This window comes from Topomyia yanbarensis, chromosome 2 (assembly GCF_030247195.1).
Source record: "Topomyia yanbarensis strain Yona2022 chromosome 2, ASM3024719v1, whole genome shotgun sequence".
Lineage (NCBI taxonomy): Eukaryota > Metazoa > Arthropoda > Insecta > Diptera > Culicidae > Topomyia > Topomyia yanbarensis.
This window is the reverse complement of record NC_080671.1, coordinates 74,937,012-74,957,336: the sequence shown is the minus strand read 5'-3', so window position 1 is coordinate 74,957,336 and position 20,325 is coordinate 74,937,012.

Genomic DNA, 20,325 nt, shown 5'->3' with positions numbered 1-20,325 from the left:
AAAACTTTTTTTGGAGAGTTTTTTAATTATTCTAATTATTAATCAACAAAATTTATCGTTACTATTGTTCATTTGATGCCCCTTATTGTTCTCTATAACTTTTTATTTGACACTGTGTCTATATCTCTTTTCATTTTGCTGCTATTTAATAGTTAATACAGCATGACCTCGCCACAAATGTAGTGGGTTCGAAATCGTTATTTTTGCATATGAAACGATGTGATAAAAACGATTTTGCATCGAAACCAAAAGAGATAATTGAATGGAGTCAAAGAAAGAACTGTAGAACTTGCTGAGATGCAATATTTCCATGATAATAATGGTGATATTTATTATTTACTATTTTAAGAAAATTAACGAAAATGCTAATAATAGCACTAACTTTAAACTAATTTACTTCTAAAAGAATACTAAATTCACTTAACTGAAAGGTATTAATACATTTTTCTCTGTAAAATTTTCCTGGCTTTCGACTAAAAAGAAAAAAGTATAATAAGTGCCATACTTTTTCAATTAGAGCTGGTATTAGTGAAAATGAGACAAAAATATCCAAGTAGAATAACCCAAACTATTGAAAATAAGAAAAGGTAAGTGAATCATGTCAAAGAACGAATTATGCAGCTCTTCAAGACTAACAATCTGGATTATTAAAATGATGAGGTTAACTATTAGGATTTTCAAGAAATGAACGAAAAATCGATTAAAATTGTTTAATTTTCACTAAATTACTTTGAAAAGGCTACTTAAACTCTTTAGCTGAAACATATGAGGGCATCACTCAATGCGAAAATTTCTCACCTTCCCAGTGGACCTAAAATATTTGAAATACAAAATATACTTTTTAAGTTAGAGGTATTTTAAGACAAATAAGTTTTTTACACATAAAATTCAATAACTCTGTCACGATTGAGATTTGATGGTATGTGTAGAACAATTTTTTTCTCCAAATATGACAGTCTATCACCCCCCGAGAGGTTCTTAACCATGAACCAAACACCCTGTATAACTTTCTAACGCGAGAAGCTAGAGGTTCGGTATATTAAGACAAATTGTCCTCCTTCTAAATATCTGAAAGCATTTCTAAAGTGATCTAAATGAAAAATCAAAACTGCAAAAGTTATGAAAAGTAAACCATTTTTAAAGTAACACTCTAATTTTTTTTTTGGTAAATTTCTTATAAAATGAAAAGTACACGACATAGAGTATCAGGGTCTTCGACAGTTTCTTGAAATTTTATTTTCTTCAATTTTCTGGAAGACAGTGAAACTCTATCTCAAACCATTAAAAAGCTAATTTCCAGATATTAATAAATTGCGAACCACCCTACCCTCTATTTTAAACAATAGAAAATTATTGTAAGGGGCAATATTTTATCATGAAAGCGAAACTATGATATTTTAATTTGTCCACGGTGAAAGTAATTTAAACATATTACAAAGGGTCACTCCATGAAAAACCAATTTTTTAATATAACTTTTCCAATTTTAATTTTTTTTCCACCTATCCTTCTGATGTTTATCGAAGCTTTTGATGACGAACATTTTCTTCTAACACATCAAAACTTTAGTTTCTATCGTTCACAAGATATAAGCACTTAATATATCAAAAATAGATTGTTTTAACTAAATTTTATGAAATTTAAAATAAATAAATAGTGTTTGCCATTTTTCGCTCAATTATAATTCTAATCTTGACTTTATTTATAGTTGAAAAAGAATTATCTTTAGTTTGTCCCAATGAGTTATATTGATTAAAACAATCTTAAAGTTGACTACTTCTGTTTAAAATCAACGCCGCAAAAGTTATTTGAATAAAAGAGTTTTTTAAGAAACACCCTAACCTTCGATTTTAAATTTGTTGTAAAATGAAAAATATGACCGCTAAAGCCTACGTGTCTTTAGCAAACTTACCCAACTTCGCTGAAGGTCGTTTGGCTCTAGCTGGTATGATTAAAAAGTTAATTTTTTTTATCTTTGTAAAATTAGAACCACCCTGACTGTTGTTTTAACAAAAAAAGGAGGTCACAAACTACGAAAACTTGTCCAAAGACTTAATGAGGCTAAGTTGCTTAGTTTTAGTAAAATTTCAAAATTGCTGCTAAATTTGCATTCGGGACCACTGTGCAGTGGTGTCGTGATAATTAGGAGGACTTTGTTCACAATGATATCAATCCACCACTTCACGCATATTTGTTTAATCGAAAAGTTAATGAAAGCTTGAAATTCAAATCAGGACGCTGAACAATGGTTCGAAATTAGAGATGCCAACTGAGCACACCCAGGTTTTTTTACGCGGGGGATACGTACCGCGTAAAAAACCGCGTTAATTGGAAAATCCGCGTAAAAAACCGCGTTAACTGGAAAATCCGTGTAAAAAACCGCGTTAATTGGAAAATTCGCGTAAAAAAACTGCGTTAATACGAAAATCCGCGCTAAAAAACTCTCAGCAAAACACTTAGAATATTTTTGGAAGTTTGTTTTGCGCAGATTTCGCAATTAACACGGTTTTTGCAAAAATATTCCAAGTCCTTTTGAATGCAAAAGACTTAGAAGATTTTCGGAAAGATGGAAGAGACGGGTCTGGAAGATCCCTTATGGCCCGCACCCCAACAATATGGGTATTTTCGGAATGGTCTTGACGAGAAATAAATAAATCTGCTCCTTCCTCGCAAGGTTTTCCATGAAAATTTATTTTTGGCGCCATTTTTAAATCCCAAATGACGGCTTCCGGTTTCGCGAGATTCTCTACAACTCAATCAACATGAGTATTTTCGGAATGGTTTTGACGAGTAGCAGACAAACGTCGATGTTTGCCGTCATTTTAAAATTCTAGATGGCGACCACCGGTTTACCGAAATTCTCGCATGAAAAATTTGGGCAATCATCTAAATCACCCTCAAATATAAGATCTAATCATAAACCAATAAAATGCAAAATATTTTTATATGTTCATCCAGGAAAGTGCGGTGAGAATGGAAGAGAGAGAAGAAAGAGACGTATGTGGTGTGAGTTGGGGGTTTGAATTTATTCAAATTAAATATATTGCTTAAATTTAAGTAAATTCAACTGTTTAATTAAAACTATTTGTACTACAACTTCAACTTCCAAAAATACCAATATTGATTGGGTTATAGCGAATTTCGCGAAATCGGAAATCACCATCATGGTTTTAAAAATGGCGTCAAAAATCAATTTTTGGAACCTACTCGTTAAGATCATTCCAAAAACACTCATATTGACTGGGTTATAGAGAATGTGGCTAACCCGGAAGTCGCCATATTGGAATTCAAAATGGCGTCAAACATCGATCTTTGTCTACTCCTCGTCAAGATTTTTCTTTGATTTCAAAATGACGTCAAAATTCAATTTCTGGAACTTACTCTTCAAGACCATTCCGAAAATACCCATATTGTTGGGGTGCGGGCCATATGGAATCTTCCAGACCCGTCTCTTCCATCTTTCCGAAAATCTTCTAAGTCTTTTGCATTCAAAAGGACTTAGAATATTTTTTGCAAAAACCACGTTAATGGCGAAATCCGCGCAAAATAAAAACTGCAAAAAGTTCTTTGCATTTAAAAGGACTTAGAAATTTTTTTCAGAAAAAAGTCTAAGTCTTTTGCATTCAAAAGGACTTAGAATATTTTTGCAAAAACCGCGTTAATTGAAAAATCCGCGTAAAAAAACCGCGTTAATTGGAAAATCCGCGAAAAAAAACCGCGTTAATTAGAAAATCCGCGTAAAAAAAACCTCGTAAAAAAACCGCGCAAAAAAAACCGCGTAAAAAAACCTGGGTGTAATTTTGCAATTTTTTTTAAAAAAAAGTACAATAAAACATCCTTATTTAGACTAAATAGCATTTTTTGCGTCAATATGTGGTTTTATGTGTTTAGATTGCAAGTGAACTTTAATCTGAAAACAGAAATTGTGAAGGTCGGCAAAGGTTTGTTTCATTTAAGATGTTTAATTGAATATGGGAATACTAGTTCAATCATTGTTTCATCTCCTTAACAATTTTAAAACGCTCGGGAATAAGGAGAGTATAAGTAGAGTAGAAATGATATTCTTAATTATTTCTGCATTAATAAGAAAAAAAAATCTGACAACTCACCATCGAACGTATTAACGCGCAAACAATGAAAAAACGTAATACGTTCTCAAAAGCCGGCAACCACCGAACACGTTTTTATTTTCGCTAACTTTACGCCTCGGTGCGCCATCTGTTGCTCGGTTTCGTTGGAACAACGGAGAATCCTCTCACTTCGCCATCTGCATCATACACCACCACCACCACAACCACCAGCAGTGGCAATAACTTCGTTCACCTTCCCACTTCGTTTGTTCGGTTTATGGTATGAATAGGAAAATGCGTGTACACATACCTACATAAGGCAAATCGTGATCTCGCTCTCATAAAAACGCAATACAACAGCCGAAGCGAACATAAACATAAATTTCACGCGTACATCACTCTGCGCTGACGGAGCCGCAACGGTGGAGTTTTATGAGTCCTTTCTACACGCTCAAGAGGGTAGCGGAGGTGGTGGGTGGTACGCTCGTACACACAAACAGCATATCACTCTCTGCTTATTCCTTTTTACGGTTTTCTGCACGCGTGTACCATTTGCGTCCGTTCGTGAAAAACATGTGATTTTATGTTTTCGTTTTCCACTGCCATGAATCGACAAACAGCCGCGCCGGCACCACGTTTGAAAATACTGCACTCAGTAACTCACAGTAATAGTATTTTCTTGTACGTCAGTGAATTGTACCTTTATGACATTAGATAGAATTTGATCAATAACTACGACATTGATAAACTCGTATCATTTTTTTTTACTTCATTAAAAATCAACCTCCTTCTACCACGACTTCAACCACTACGACACTGGACAAACTTCTTCCAGGACATTCGATCGGTCCAGTATCGAACCAAGAAACGTCAATAAATCATGTGCTTTATTACTTCGCTTCGCGACGACGACGACGACGACCCCGTTGCGATTTGGCCGATATCAACGCATATATAGAATTGTGAGACCGTCCCATTCGTCCGACGGGGAATGAAATTCTGGTCTCCATGCAGCAGAATGACAGTGTTTCGTTGGTCGTACGCTCGTGTGCAGTTTTTGCTGCAATTCTTCGCTTGCCACCTTGACTTGCTGGTCGACGGTGGACTTCGGGTGGAGAAAACGAGACGGTTCGAACCATCCGGAACCAGGACCCTGTGAATCAGAACAAGATGGCATGAATGCAAAACCTTCAAATGTGGCCCCCGTGTGCTCTCCCTAGACAAGTTGCCGAGATGTGAAGAAAAGTTGGCAGAAATCAGTATGGGGATGCCCCTCAACGGTAACCACCTGCAGCCGGATGAGACGTCCACGGTTGCGCCGGTGTTGGTGTGTCCTCTCGAAGGGGCACCTCACGCAACACGTTTGTCTAAAACAAAGTACCCCTCAAATGCTCTCTGCGAAAGTTATGCTCTCTCAACTTCTCCTCCAACTCTCGGAGATGGAAATCGCTCTTGCTTCCCCTCCCTGTGAAGGGGAAAAGAGTCATCAAAACAACCAGGAAACACCGGGCGCTCTCAGTGAAGTTATGTCTTCGAGTTATATACTGCCGACAGAATCATTCGGGACATGTCATCTTGTCGAGTGTCTGTGTTGTCGAGCAAAGTAAAACAAACTACCGATCCAAAGTGACGCGAGAAGCCGTCAAAAAAGTCCCGTCGGGGTGTAAAACGCCGACCAGCGAGACTCGCAGGAGAGTTCGCCATAGGAGAGACCCCTTCGAATCGTGTGGAATCATCCGTCGGAGCAGCAGGCTCACATACGCACACAATCGTGTAATCATCAAATATGCTCAGATTTTGAGGAACTCGAGAGGCAAGAAATCTGTCCATTTGATGGATCCACCGTACCCTTCTTCAGTGGATCGGGATGGTCGAGCACGCTGCTGGGTGGAAGTGGGTGAAGGATGACAATGATCTCGCCAGTGAGCGTGCGCAGCGCAGAAAGTGTCGGTTGTAAAGCTGAATGAATTATGGTGCCCTTTGTGCTGCACCTCTTCTGGCGGTCCCCGCAGCTAGTGGCGTCAAAGAGTGGCTCCCCGGACAGGGAACAAAAAATACAATTCGTAGATTGTGTTTTGTTGTTTGAAGGAAGAAAAATATAGTGTTTTCTTTACATTTATGCAAAAAAGATGGAAGATTTGATTGAATTTTGTTGCAAATTTCACGGTCGCCAGAAGAGTTGTGAAAAGATATTAATTGAACAAATTTCGTGTTAATTTTATGAGAAAGTGATTTCGTAATGCGTAGACTATTGAAAATAGTACATTTTAACGGAAATATTTGTTTGACTAACTTTGATTCTTTGTCAATCTGAGATTGAAAGTTGGGCTTTGAATGCCGACGGCATACGCAATAAATATATACGTAACGAATAACGAGTTTATTTGCAACTTGCATCATTTTATAACTTGCACACTTAGACATTTTTGCAGCATTCGGTAATTTTTACCGAAATTTTAACGTTCAGTAATAAATTATTAGGGCGTCCTGCAATAGAAATTTTTTGAAGATCTGTCAAAACTTACCGAATAATTCGAATAAGTTTTCGGTACAGTGCTTTTATTTTAAATAGAGACTGTTAATTGAAAGGTGTATCGGATTTGTTTTGGATAGGACTGCAGGATTCGACAATTTTTTTACCGAATTGAACGCTGAACGTTCGATTATAAATTAATTACTGGGCGCTCGTTAATAGAACAAAAAACATACCGAATAACTCGGTCATTTTTGTAAAAAAGTTGTTGGTCGTTTTCGGTACATAATTTTTATTTTAAATAGACTATTAATTGAAATTTTTTTCGGATTTGGTTTAAAATAGAATTAGATTAATGTGACAAGATGTTTTCAAGACGAATGCGGGACACGCATAAGAGACCTATTACCGATGTACGATACCCAAATATTTGCACGACATTTGTAAAACTGAGAATCTTTTCGAAAAGATTCATGAACTGGTTCATATTAAAAGTCAAAAAGACCGTGACAATCAGAATAAATTGGCTCAATTTGCACATTTCCCACATAGTTCGAAATTTAGCACTACTAAACACTTTTATGAATGTTTTAAATTGGATTAAAAATGTTCATAATTACTATGATATCTCATTAATTTAATAAAATACATTTGGATGTTTCCACTCGACTGGAAACATGCAGCGGGTAGTAAATGCATTGTAGGATCAGCGGATTGACAATTCGTTTTTATTGGTGGTTGGAGTTACCGAGTAATAAACGCAATCAATAGTTTGGCAATTCGTTCGGTAATTTGTTACCTTTTTCGGAACTTGGTTTTACCATACGTATTGTACCTTTTTTTACATTATTCGGTAAAACCAGGGCCGTCATGAACCGCATCGGGCCCCAAGGCTTATATCACTGACGGGCCATTTTAAATCAAAGCCCTCTAGTTCAGCATGAGTTAGTACCTCTTCAGCCATGGGAAATTCGTGAGTCCGTGGTTTCTATTAGTCTGCGGTTGAATCATATTACCAGATCCGCAGGTAGCGTACCAGATAAGTGAATTTCGACAGCTTCTTATTCCGTGGTATCCAAATCGGTTAAAATTGCCATAGTTACGAGTTTTTCAATTTACGGATACTCGGGTGTACATAACAATTAACAACGTAATTAGAGGTGCACGGTGCTAATTCGTGTACTGACTTCATGTTGCCACATCCAACGATATATTTCGTTTCGCGAAACAAACGCTTCTATTTCATTCAGATCAACCGAAAATGGAACGTTTCATCAGACAACACTGATTACGCACCCATGGTAGGTTCTTATGCGCGAATTCTGCACAAAGACATTGCGCTACGGAAAACATTGCCCACCTACTATAACCGCCATCTCATGCCAAACCACAAACGGCTACAAATCCAATATCTACCGATCTGACAGGAACAAATATTCACTGAACAACAATAGCGCCCAGTGTCTCCAAGCCATCAACCGGCACCACCATCAAAGAAACGAACGTAGAAGAGGACGGATGCGTTTGTCCATGCACTCGCATTTCTATTTGACGCTCTATTGCTTTTTTACGTTTTTATCATATAAAAATTTAATAAGATATTCCTATTACTATTTTATTGCTCTTCTATGAGTACCGGACGTATTCGCCCATGTTTTTTCAACATTTTCTTTCGCGGTTTCATGATTTTTCACATCATTTGCCACTTCACATTTTCTTAGCTGAATGATGTCAATTTAATTTTTAAATAATCTACCGTATTAATACTCGTCCAATAAAAGTTGAACCGATGATTTTCTAGACTTGAACATTGTTTAATTGAAATTCAAATATAGTGACATAAAAGCATTATTGCCAAAACGTTGCCAGATGTATAACCTTTCCAACGAGTGCTTGTTTGTAAATACCAGTGCAAAAATATTATCGCACGAGCTCGCAAAGAAAACTGACCTACTTGACCCTACTCTACTTTAGTCATATATTCGTTTAATGAACAATAATTTGCATCATTCTTTCTTTCATGAGCTTTCAAGACAAATGTTTTCTTGGACAATTACACCATGCATGTATGTATGCTAATCCATATTAATGTGCATTATTCATATCTTAAGGTAAATGAGATTGATTTTAAACAAGAGTTTTGAGCCCATTTTAGTCACGTACGATTTGTCGGTTGTACGCTGAGAATTAAACTCGAGCTGAGGTTTCGCTTGGCAAATATTTGGTCTTCTTCTTTCATTTGAGCAAATATTTATTCTAGCATATTCAGCAGAATAAAATGTTTGATCAGTTTCCATAGTTATTCTACACATCAAATGAAGTTCAATGTAATATACCCTCAAAATCTTGATTTATAGCATTTATTTTTCAGGACCTTCGGCATCAAAAAAATTCTACACGGTCATTTTTAACCGATTTTCAATTTTTCAAGTGTTTTGGAAAGAAGAAAAATTGTCGTTCCAAAGGTATGCCATATTATGTTCTATTGTTAAAAATACTATACGGTTGGGACAACAATATGAAAATAACCATTGTTTTGCGATTTTTTCATGAGAAATATGAAAATTGCTCAACATTTTTATCAGAAAGCGTCTGCGTTATACATGAATTTAGAGAGAACATTTATTTAATTTCGCATTTATTTAATAACACCCTGTTATTATTATTATTTTTTAAATTAGAAACGAGACCACGTGAACTTTTATAGGGACGGTCTCATATACAATTTTCAAAAAATCGATTGTTTGCTCCATTATGTACACATTCAAAACTATGTGTGTGAACTTTGAAGTTAAAATTTGAAAACATAACGAAAGATACTATAGGGTGCGACAATGCCTCATTAACCCCGTAAGATTTCATGCGAGCAAGCTTCTAGTTTGGAATAAAATGAATAACTCTGCCATCTTTCAACCGATTTTGATGATAAATAGATCGTTAGATGCGAATGAAATGCTCTCCAAATTTTTATTGAAACGAAAATACTTCACAAGCAGAATGTTGAGCAATTTATATAATTGTCATAAAAAAATAGCCAAATAATGGTTGTTTTTATATTGTTGTCCCCGCATTATTTGTAACAAAACAACATAACATAGCATATCGTGGGCATGATTATTTACTCTTCTTTCCAGAACACTCAAAAAATTGAATATCGGTTAAAAATTGTCTGCGAAGAAATTTTTCTAGATCCGAAGGTCCTGAAAAATAGTTATTTTTTGCAATAAATCAAGATCTTGAGGGTACACAAGATTTTCCATACATTTGTGCTGGATTTGATGAGATCTACAAACTATACTAGGTCACTAGAAAAGTGCAAAATCACTGTAGCACCGTGTTATCAATCTCGTTCATCTACTGACCACCCCCTCTCAAAGGACACCCTTATTGATGTTGGTTCTTTCTATTTGCTTGTAACCGGATGCAGAGCCGTAGCGTGCGGTTGGCCAGGTTAGCCCCACCCAAGGACGCCAATCTTGATCTGCTTTTTAAAATAAGTGAGGTTAAGTCACGAAATTAGTCAGGATAGAAGTATCATTCCCAGGTACACACAAAATTCTTGAGCGTTTTTTCAAAACGTCATATCTGCAATGAGTTGCTCTCTTTGTTTACTTTCTCTTTCGATTTTTACGGCGTCACTACAACACTTTTCACTTATTTTACAGTACAGATCGAAAGACGGTGGTTTTAACTAGCATATTATGCAAAGAGCTGAGGGATAAATGTTAAAGTGACCGAATTATTAACAGAAGAGAAAGTAAACAAAGAGAGTAACTCATTGCAGATATGACGATTTGAAAAAACGCTCAAGAATTATTGTTTGAGAGACGAACTGCAAAAGAAAGCCAAAGCAGACAGCCAAGCCGTCAGAAAACTACGCTACGGTCCTGTTAGTTCAGAATAAACAACAAACAAGACAAAAAAATTTTAAATTTAAATTTCAACAAAAATAGTGAAAAATATTGCGAACTTTTTCCGCTCGCTTTCTCAGTTTCATAGGAACAAGGGGAGCGGAAATATGGTCATAGCCTGTACAGCAGGCCGCCTTTTTAAAGTTGTAGCAAAGATCGTAGAGTAAGCTAGATCAATTATCATCGAGAACATAACCCGTACCATGAACATTGAAGTCTGCTCGATGCCGGGAGGAGTTCCGTAATATCACAAAATTGCCTGTTCCCAATCTAGGACTAACCAATCTTGCACTAAGTTGAATCTCTGGTTTAAGTGTCACATGGTGTTTGGTGTTCCTGGAAGGGTTGGAAACACTTTGTTTCTTCTGAATTGACGAGTTGCTGTTTGCTTCGAATTTGTGGCAGAGTTTTTTCTTGCTGGTATATTTAGCGGCCTTTCAATAGAGAGTAAAAATATTTATTTATTTATTTATTTATTTATTTATTTATTCTTATTTTTCATCTGACCTGTGTTGGTCTACATGAAATGTTTCTAGAATGGGAAAAGCCCATTTCAGGATATGCTTCAGAAGCAATCCTCAAATGGGCGTAAAAACCCATCATCTTTTCAAATTTTTCACAGTTGATTACAATGATTTTACACAACAATTAAACTTAATCACATAGTACACAGTATTGCAAGAACAAAAATTACAAATATTACAAAAATGGAATCTTAAAATCTAAGTCAACCTTCTTAGTCTATTTTTGAAAACATCACTAGATACAGAAAAGTCAAAATGGTCATAAACACTATTAAAAACATTACACATCGCCCTAATGGGTTCGTTCTGACCATACTCTGTGCGCTGAAATTCCAGTCTTAAGAAGTTATGCGATCTGAGATTTCTAGGGGGCACATAGATATTTATTTGTGAGAGAATATCTGGAGCATCTATTTGACCAGTTAATATCTTCCCAACAAATACTGCTCTAAATGTGTTCCGCCTTTTCGCTAGGGTTTCCATATCGAGCAGACGACAGCGATCGATGTACGGTGGTAGCTCTGCTGGGTTACGCCATGGGAGAGTTCTAAGAGCAAAACGGAGGAATCTTGCCTGCACTGCTTCTATTCGGTTGATCCAAATGTTCGTATAAGGACACCAAATGGGTGCTGAAGCTTCCATGACAGATCGAACTAGTGAGAAATAGAGTGCCCGTAAACAATATGGATCAGTGAATTCTTTGGCGATTCTTATAATGAAGCCGAGGTTTCTATTTGCCTGTGCTATAACATGAGAGTAATGATTTCTGAATGTCAGTTGTGAGTCCAGGAGTACTCCGAGGTCTCTGATAACTGTCATTCTCTCTAGCGATTCCCCTGAGATGGTGTAGCTCCAGAGTATTGGATTTTTTCTGCGAGTAAAAGATATTATGGAACATTTGGCCACGCTGAGAGCCAGCAAGTTGCGACTACACCAATTACAAAAAGCATCTAAGTGTCGCTGCAGTGCCACGCAATCTTCTATTGACCGCACAATGAGAAATAGTTTGAGATCATCAGCGTACGAAGACATTTGCTTGTAATTAGTGTAATACAGCATGCATGACGCGTGTGACCAACAAACAACAGATCATGCAGACGATCCTTGTCGAAGAATACGCAAACCAGTCTCGCCAAAACGTCACTCAACACTAATATGAAGGTCCGGCTCGATTGTCACTCAAAATCTTGGCTTACTGGAGTAAGCGGTCATTAAAACAGACAATCCCATCCTTCAGTAGATCCACGCAAAATTCGAATCGATAACTACACTATCGATCTTAACTTTGTGAGCGGGCATGTAAACACGTTAGTTCTTCATGAATGGCTTGTCGCCAGTAACGTAATTTGTTTGCTTTAGACGAAATATCACAATCCTGAAATATCTGGCACTACTGAATATATCTGCGTCTTGCGGAATATTAGAATACTTCGCGGAAGCTCTCCGAAAGAAGATCGAATACGGTCGAACCCAGTTCAATATGTTTGATTATAAATGGAAGCTCGGATCTTATTCTTATATTATTCGACATCCATTTTAGGATCATTTGGGTCAATTGAGAAGTACACTTAATATACGGTACCCGAGCAGAGTCTGATAACAAATTGAGAACTAAACTTGATGTTGTGATGTAGTAGGGAATGATTGCTCAGGTTGTTATCATTTTGGTCGTTTTAACGGTTAAAAGATCAAAATCGAAAGCAGAAAAATTTCACTATGACATCAAACAGAAAACTATTCATGCTATCAGTGAAAGCAAATTGAAAACTCATTGAGATGGTGAAACATTTCATTGATAGCAAAATAAGTAATCAATTTGATGTTTGTCAAAGAAATAGAAACAAACATTTTTTTCTAAAAATGTAAGCACATCAAAATGAGATCAAAATATGATGTCATATCTGAAAAAGTTTAAACTGATATCAAAATAAGATTTCAATTTGATGCTTGATATCAAAATATGTTGTCTATTTTCTGTAATTTTGATGTTGGACTTTGCTCGGGTAGATATGCCAATATGTATGGTCTTCCTGAAATTTCAAACATACCTCAAAAGTATTGGTACCTGGAAAAAGCCCTCATTCAAAATTTGAGCCCAATCGAAAAACAATGTCATGAAGTGTCGAGATCAGGTGAAATGATGAAAAAAATTTCTTTGTGGTGCAAAGAATATTTTTGAATTGAGATGGGACTTGAGTTTGGAAACACAATTTTTTGCATGCCAAATCGTCGCTGTTGTGCTATCTTATGACAAACGCCATTTTGGGGTAAACTGAGTTAGATATGCCACATTACTTAATTAAAAAATCTCTACAAAGTGGCGTTTTCAGAATTTTGACATTCTGCTTGGTTGCTGAGATATGGCGAGCAACGTGCTGAGAATTTTCTAATTTTTTGTTTCAAATGACTGTGTATGGGGATTGGCTCAAATTATCTTGATGTATGAGATGTTTTCATATGTAAAACTATCTGAGAAACACAATGGCATAATCATTTTCAAAACAAAAATTTAATAATTGTGAGAAAAATGCATTTTAAGTTTTGAACTGGAAATATAGCATATTTGGCAACACTGTAACCAAAAGTAACTATTTTTTCTAGATTCCCTGACTCATTTCCTTCAAAATGCATCTCACCGATTCCTTATAGACCAACTGAAACCAAAGATATAAATAAAAGTTAATTATTGATGATTTATTTCTATGGAAAATTTTCCATGCACGATTATGACACGCCATACAAATTTTGTCATCACTACACACCTATGACACGTGTAAGTGCGACTTTTGTTTACATTTATAGTAAAAACTCGCAACATAGTCAACTGATCCTCATAGTATTTGGGAAATTAATACAGAATAGATAGAAGCATCAATTGTCTTCTTTGAATTGTTTATACCATTTATAAGTTTCGAGATATTCATTATCAAACTTTAGAAATCGTTTTTCTCGAAATGTGCAAAATGGCGCTTGTCATAAGATAGCACAACAGCGACGAAATGTTTTAGAAATCAATGAAATGTCGAAATCTGGTGACAATTCGAAATGAAACATTTATTTGAAAATCTCAGTTTAAAAATTAAAAGTGCCTGAGAGGCAACTTTTGTCAAAACATTTTTTTATGAGAAGATACAAGATCCGTTGTTTCATGCAGATCTAAGACATTTGGCATAGAAAATAATTTAAAAGCAACCTTTTGAGACCCCATTATCAAGTCAAATCCAGAATTTTCCAAGTTTCATAAAGACTATCTTAAAACAAAATTCAGGATGCCGGTAGATCTCGACGTTTCATTACATTCTAAGCCATTTAGCATAAAAAATTCGAATTCAATTTTTGAATATTCTAGGGTCCTTTTGTGTTTTTTGCTGGTGAAAATTTTAGCACTTTGGCCGTGTTATGCAACCCCTTAATCGCGTCCGATTTAGCTACCCTTTTTTGTTGAGGTGCGTCCGGTTGTTAAATTCGATGATCACCTATTTTCCATACATGCCATTGTCACTCTAATATAAACTCGTCTGAATAGATGCTCCCTCCGTTGCCTCCAAAAACCTAGCGTCAACTGAGCGCCTAAATAGACAGTAAAAGATTTGTAGCTGAAATGTACATGTAATGAACGATAGTCAAACGTGAATTAAGTAGGGATTAGATGGGCCATTTCCATGTACACAAATTATTTGAAGGTCGAACTAAAATAGAAAGCCAAAGTTGGCATCAAAGGAACGCAAAACTAACAGCAGAGACTCATTGCTGTTTTGGATGTGAGCTCCTAAGCATCTTTCTAATAAATCATTAGATGACAGTCTTTCGTAGATCCTGACATGTTCGAAAGTTCCTTTTGCTTCAGCCTGACGCCACTTGCACCAACTGTCCGCGCCGGATCAACACTTTGAATGTTGGGGATTTTCATTCGATAACGAGCATTGTTCGAGGAAAGCCCTGATTGCATTTCACATATGTTCTACAGAATTTGAGTTTCTCCGAGTCGCCAGCCCATAAAATTTAGTTAGCCCGCCGTCAACTTTCCCTTTCCTTTCCCACCTTTGTTTTCTTTCTCCAGCTTGCGTAATTTCGTATCCATACGCTTCTCAACATATCCGACGCATTCTTTCTTCCGTACAATTTTCTCGTCCCAAAAAACAAAAAAAACCATTCAAAGACTTTCACGTATACATAAACCGTAAAGAATCGACCGGTGAATTCTTAAAACAATGATTTTTCCATAGACAAGCGCCATCGTGGTGCGCACTGGATTTGAAGCTGGTATCAATCTCTGATAAACAAATTAGATAAGAGACTAGCAGATAGTCACAAATATGACGATAATGAAATACAAGAGCTAAAAGAGAGAACCGCTCTCATGGAACATTGCATCTCACACCAACACCGTTTCGATCTAAAAAACTCCACAATTATTGATACCAGCTTCCAATCCAGTGCTCTCCCTATCTTAGAGATGTGTCACATCTCGACTACTCCCTACAAGTCAACCGCCGTACAGACATTGACAACGTAAACAGCGCCTACGCAAACATCCTGGAATCCATTAGAAAAATAAAAGAGATCGATATTCGAAACACGATCGCTCTCCAACATGTAGACACCACAAATACTCACCCAAAATAGATTCAAACCATTACTGCTGCTTAAAGTGACCATGTGCGAGTTTTCAGCAAATTATTTTATTCAATTGAAGCGATTTTAAATCGATTTTAGATCGACAAACTCGATGAGCAAACTCCTGAAAACACCCGATGTTAACCCTCTCAGACCTGACAAAACGTATGCAAAACGAACCAAGACATTGTTGAATATTGTCGAGTGAGTAGCACTTCGCGAACATTATGTTTTTATTTGTGTAATACATGTAATACAACAATTACTTTCCGCAATAAATTAGGCCTTGAAGAAGATCCCAACCACGGATCGAAACGTCGGCGAAGATCAGTTAGAATCGATGCAAATTCTTACGTGACTGCACTGCCGAAAACACTTCCCGTTTTTGAGAGTAGAAGACCCCCTTAATAGGAAAATAGCAGAGAGAATAGGGAGGACAAAGAGTGAAAACCAGTGAAAATGGCAACACTCCCTGTAGGATGATTTCAACACTAGCATTTTGGCAACCGCTTCCACAGGCTGCACTTTAAATGACTCCCATTATATTTTGAAAACAAACCGTATGGTGATCGTTGGATTTGTTTAGCAAATGATGTGCATTTCGAAACAAAGAGATGAAATAATTCTAAAGCTTGTTTTTATTAATATATAATAATCAAGATTTAACTAAATTTTGACGAAAAATTCAATTTCTTTCTGGACGGATATACAATACTTATCTCCTCCAACTCAGGCATGAGTAATATTTGTTGATATTGCACGATTGGTCTGCTCGATAAAGTATTTTTTGTTTCACACGATTTGTCTCTCTTTAATCTAGTTTTAAAAAGATCACTTTAGGAAACCTCCGACGAAGTTCCCAATTCATAATACGCTCATTAGAACACCAAAAGTTATGTTTTAGGATCATTTGTAACTTAAAAAATTCAGAAAATATGAGCTTCATGTGAATTTATTTACGTTATATCGAGTGATACCATATAGAAAATTACTTGTAATGATTAATAACCCTACGTGGTACAAAGTAGCATCGGTGTCCTTAGCCGTAATGTACTCTCAGTCCCTCTTTAGAGCAGTGAGTTCACATCTTGTATGCAAAAATCACGATCTTCGAGATTTGGAGATCCAAATCTCCAAATTAGCTGTACATAGGCAACCCTGAAACCTAATCCATTGTCGCAAATGCTAATCATAGCTAAAAGCTAAATTTAAAAAAAAAAAAAAACAATCTTTTTTATTCAAGGAGTGAGTTATCGTCCCAAACAAGGCTATGGCCACCCATTAATGATCCGGACTGATGGCACTTTGCAGAAAAGCACCGTCCAAAGAAACAACCATTCCAACCTATCATCGTGTCCCCGAGAGGGGACAAGGTAGATTTTTTTTTCCACCATCTGAAAATTTATGTACATGATCGAGCACAACCACTGCCACTAGAAGCTACGCACCTACCGTTCCGACAGCCGGCCGGCACGACAAACGGTACGGTTGGCCGTTAGTTTGTCAACATCGGTGGCGGGCATCGTTCTTCAGGCAATCTTCATCAACATAAAGTCCGACGGTCGATTGCATGGCGGGTTGAAAAATCAAAAAATTGAAAACTTGAAAACAACCGCACGAGCAAAACGGCAGTTCAGTTTGGAGAAACCCGAAGAAACAAGATCCATCCTCGGCTACCATTGACGGGTTCATTTTAAGCAATTATGTTATTATTTTTATGACCAATTTAGAGCTATTAAGTTCTTTCTCATTTTTCTGTTCAGCTTTTTCGCATCCATCCCATCTCGCGGGTGTGTGTGTGTGTGTGTGTGTGTGTGTGTCCAGGGACCTACCCGCTTACCTACCCGAACGAATTCTGCTACTTCATCTATCATTTCACGAGAGCAGCGGTGGTGGTAGAGAAATCTGACCGAAGAAGTAGGTATAGTTGTAGGGCTGGTTTTCCACTGCCACCGCCGTTACTAACTATTTTACGTACTGGCAGTCAGGCAGCCAACTGCAGCATATCCGGGCGTGCGATGCATAAAATTTTTACCGCCATCGGCGTGAACCATCATCATCTTCCTTCTGCTCCGGAGATGCAGCACACCCTGCATACTCCAACGTCTTCGGTGAATTCTGTCTGGTTGCGATCGGAGAATAGATGGGCTAAGTAATTTCTAGCTCTGGGGCACGAAAGAAATTGAAGGGGTCCGCCAGCAGCAGCGTGACCGCGTTGATTGCTTAGATTGGTTCGGGATTGATGGGTTGCAACCTGCGGCAGGTGATTGATGGAGATTTGTGTGGTTAATCGGTTTTATGGGTGCAATCTCGTTTGATTATCTTCTGGCCAAGGGGTTGGAGTTTTTATAGATCGACGATGATTGCTACCGGTTGGTCGCCAGGTGTTGGAATAAACATCAAATGGTTTTTATTGGCGTGTGGAAAAAAGAGCTGAATAGTTTTAATCACAATTTGTTCAAGTATATGAATCGAAAAAATAGAAGAAGTGCATACGTGTTTTTCGACATGCAAAATTTTAATTGCAAGAACACCTCATCACTTTTAAACAATCGCGAGAAGTTAAATATAATTTAGTGATGTGACATCCAAAAAGTTCTTATACGCGGAGAAGAGTGGGTGGGTGTTCGCGCTGGCTATACTCGTTTCGTCTGAGCTTGTTGAATCGTCGTGTCAAGGACGGTTTTGAACATAGTGGACGGGTAGCTTTTCCGTTGTTTCCAACGACCTTCGTGATTAAAATAAGTCAGAGAACGAAGTATTATGAGTCTTTCTCTTGCTGTACCAAGCAAATATCGCATTTTTGCCAAAAAGAGCTTTTGCACACTTCGAATTTCTTTTGTGAATTACTCTCACTTGTAATTAGGTTACATATAAAGGTCAATATAATCGCAATAGTGAAAGTAACTTGTCCGATAATTCTTGTACTGGAGCTGGAGCGGAGTTATCGTGCTCATCTGATTATGATCGGTTACAGGTCTAGTTTTACAGAATCACACTTCTCAGTTGCATTAATTGACGATCATTTGGAAGACATTCACGGCTGTTTCTTTCGATGCCGGAATGTTCTGCGAACCAGCCGTCAATTGCGAATACAGTATTGTTGCAGACTACAATGGCAGGGAAAAGAAGAAATTTAACTTGCAGCTTTTTGGCAAACGGAAGATCACTACCTCCTTGGATCCGCTGGCAACTCTTTTGGGGCCTGATTGCCAATTAGATGTTAACATATCAACCAAAAGAGAAGAGATAACTAAATTTGAATATCTATCGTGGTTAAAAATATGTATATGAGAGACATATAGGGGAGATCGAGGATAGCCAGCACATCTTGCAGTGGAATGAATGTATTCCGTTAGCGGAGATCTGGCGCTAGAACACTAGACGCACGACCAGACAACATGTTTAATGTCATCATAACCTCTCTCCACGACTCCATTTTGCCGAAGATGTGCATTCAACGTATAATTGGACATGGCCCGAGATATCACTCGAAGAAAGTCACGACCCTCATCAATCCCTTTTAACCAAGGTTTGTTGATACCTTTGGGATCTCTAAACTTTCATGGTTCCACGAAATTTGTCAATTTTCGAGCGTCCTCTGACAAGAAATTCCGAAAAACTCGTTGAAATTACACGATCTTTCATAGAAATGACGTTCTAATTGTTGGCCGACGACGTTCAAATTTTTTTGTGCTGCTAAAAATACAAATATTGTCGATATGTCGAATAAAATCAATAGCGATTTAGAAAGTATATATACGTGGACACAACGAAATTTATTGTTTATGAATCCCAGTAAGCCATTTTTTTTAGAATCGGGTGAATACTACAATTTATCCAGCTATGTTTCTTAACAATCAGCCTATTGAATTTGTTGACCGTGTAATGTTGGAGTTATTTTAGGTTAATCTCAATTGATATGATCAAATTAATGCTCAATGCGGAAAAATTTACGCCTCTTCACTGGTAGAATATATTCGTAAATCGCTAGAAATTAGATTCGCATAGAAAATTTTCAGAAAATATACGAATTTTTCGTACATATAATGAAACGTTCGTAGTTCTATTGAAACACTTTCATTTTTATTACGAGTTTTTCGTGAAAACCACGAAACGACTTTCGTTGGCTTATTACGAAATGGCTTCATTAGGCAAACGAATTGTTCGCTGCTGTATACGAAAGTCTTTATAATATTTACGAGCACCGTCAAACGTCAACCGTCAACGTCAAAGGAGTTTCAATAAAGGTAGAATATGGAGTCATTGTTGCTATACGTCAGATAATTGTTGATCACCACGACGGTCTCGTTCTGACTATTTGGTAGCCGTATCCGTGTCCGCTGGTTTCAGGAAGATTTCCTGAACCTCTTTCGCTTCCATTTGATCCAGAATCCGGGGCAGCATGGATTCAGTTGAGCCATCGCAAGCTGCTCGTTGGTTTTGTATGGATTAGTTTGAGTTTTTCTCTGTAGGAGCAAAGTCAAAATAATATGCCATTGAATGCGAAAAATTTTCTTAGATGAACGAAATGAATTCGTGCGACTAACGAGATTGTTCGTAATATGCACAAACGTTTATTAAAATAGACAAATATTTCGTTTCATTCACGAAAAATAATGTCGTTTTCAATTAGTAAAATTAGTAAAATTTACGAAAACTTTCGTTCATCAACCGGCCATTTCGTCATATCACAATAAAATCGATTTTGCCAGATCTGTTTCTTTAATTA